The sequence below is a fragment of the Aplysia californica genome, unplaced genomic scaffold (assembly GCF_000002075.1).
Source record: "Aplysia californica isolate F4 #8 unplaced genomic scaffold, AplCal3.0 scaffold01731, whole genome shotgun sequence".
Lineage (NCBI taxonomy): Eukaryota > Metazoa > Mollusca > Gastropoda > Aplysiida > Aplysiidae > Aplysia > Aplysia californica.
This window is the reverse complement of record NW_004799001.1, coordinates 11,083-13,350: the sequence shown is the minus strand read 5'-3', so window position 1 is coordinate 13,350 and position 2,268 is coordinate 11,083. Positions and strand designations below refer to the sequence as shown.

At 34.6% G+C, this 2,268-nt stretch overlaps 1 protein-coding gene across 1 annotated transcript in view; it reads left to right on the top strand.

Moving 5' to 3' along the window:
- LOC101859996 (voltage-dependent calcium channel type D subunit alpha-1) overlaps positions 1-2,268 on the top strand; it is a gene marked incomplete at its 3' end in the record, with an annotated part of 13,237 nt that overhangs the window by 1,063 nt on the left and 9,906 nt on the right. The window lies entirely within an intron of this gene.

The following is a 2,268-nucleotide window of genomic DNA, read 5'->3' as shown; positions in this document are numbered from 1 at the left end:
GGGGGGTGTTGCTTTAAAAAAATCTAAATTAGGCATTCTGAGACAATCACATATATTTTTAGATATTTTAATGAATTAGGTTATAATGTCAACTTTAACTATTTTGTTGTTTAGTTCCTCAACAGTTGGTATAAAAGATAATATTTGTTTAGTCAAACATTTGTTGCTTCATTTTTTTATGCCTTACAATTTTTAAAAAATTTAACTTTTGATTTTTCCTTGAGTTTATGCCTTGGAAAGTCTGATCTTGTGCTGCTATTTTGTATTTTGAGGATTCACATTTTTAAAAAATGTTGAGCTCTGTGCTTTTGAGAAATTTAAAAAGACACACCTGTGAAAGGGGGTTCATTGAATGAAAGCAGAATCCTTTTGTAAATAATAAATTCCCTTTTTATTTGCGATTATGAAAAAGAAAATCTGTTCTTAAAAATATTATTTTGAGACTCTCTCCATATCTTTGTACTTTTTGTTGGTGTTGTAAATGAGGGGCGGGTCGTTGTTTAGGACTCTATAAATTATTGCAAAAATGAGACTGTATTATATAAGGTATTATTATTTGAAGACTGATAAACCAAAATCACAAAAGGTATTCAATTCATTATTTCATGAAAGAGGAAAGGATGACATATATTTTACTTTTGCTTAGCTAGGCTATTCCTATGTTTCATTTTAGCAAAGGAATATTTTGTGTTGGAATAACGGGGATGAAAATATAATGCAAGTTGCTTTTATTATTTATAATTTATCTTTTCTCAGAGTTTTCTCTCATTATGTTTATATTTTTATTTTAAGACAAGAAGAGATTGTTGGCAGACATCATGTAGCCTGTCTAGGCCAGATATCTCAAAACTATAAAATCTGTGGGTGGTTGGCGGGTGCTCTAGTGTGGTTTGCTCCTTCTTTCCTATAAAATACCTATTGTATCTATCTCCCCTCCTTTCTTGTGTAAAACTTGTTACTTTACTGTCTTTTAACACCTCTAATCTTTGGCATTTATATGACGTTATTGTGTTACAAGTGCCGTAAAATGCTTTAAAAACTAAAACAAACTATAAAATCTTTGGGATTCTCTTCATGTTGAACACTTAATTGTTACTGTTGTGCTTTTCTCAATGGTTTGTTTGAGGGGATGGTGGAGAATGTCTGGCCATCATCTCATCCCAAATAAGCAAACAGCCAATTCTGTTTGAGAGTCTATCGAATGCTTTACAGCGTGTTTAGTCGGTATATTCAGTGCAGGTGTTAAAGTGAAAAAGTTCCTGGAGTAGGAGCCCTCTATTATTAGGATTCAGTGTTTAATAAAACACTTTGCGTTCACTTGGCGCAATAATGCGCCGATATTGTGCCGGTGAAAATTATCCGTTCCAGTCACCTGGCAATTCTGCGCCAGGCCCGAGAAGTCTGTTGCAGTCGCTCTCCTGGCTGGGTGACCAGATGGGGTATTTTGTACTGCTGGTTGTGTGACTGCAAAGTGTACTGAAGATGTAAGGTTCCAATGTAGTGAAATGTTTTATTTTATTTCAAATGAAACACTTTTAGTGAAATGTAATGAAAGATTATAATGGTAGTGAAATGTTGTGTATTATATACAGAAAAATTATAATGATACTGTAGTAAAATGTTGTATTCAAGATGTGAGATTATAATGTAGAGGTTAGTTGTGTACAGCGTGCAGCCATAAAAAAAATTATGAAAAATATCTCTTTGAAAAGGAAAAGAAAGCAGTAAATATTTGGTGATTTTGTTTGTTCCAAGATAAGGTGAATAAATCGCAGTAGCTCTCTTTCTTGTACAGCAAGTTTTTATTGCATTTGACCTGGTATACTATGCCGTGCTTAAAAAAAGGAAACCAATATAATTGACTAAAGCTACATCAGTTGTGACGGTAGCTACTTCCTGTTCTTGTGCTCTCTCGTGTAATGACATAGCCTCAGGGAGGAGGCAGAGACGATGACGATATATAGTATTTGATCCCAGGATGCTTCAGTTACGTTACATTCCTCCAAGTTTGATGCGATCGACAGAGAATTTGCAAGGGTGGCTTTTTTTTTCAGCAATAACAGAACTATCATACTATGAAGTTGAAGGTGACACTGTTTACCTCCTTGGTGGCAGTAATAGCAGGCCTGCCAACTTTCCCAATTTTGTCGGGAATTTCCTGAATCAGATGCGCTGCTCCCGACTTCCCGATAACAGTCTTGATTGTCCGATTTCGGAGCCGCGCTGATATTATAATATTATATTATAAATAATTACAACTATTTGCGT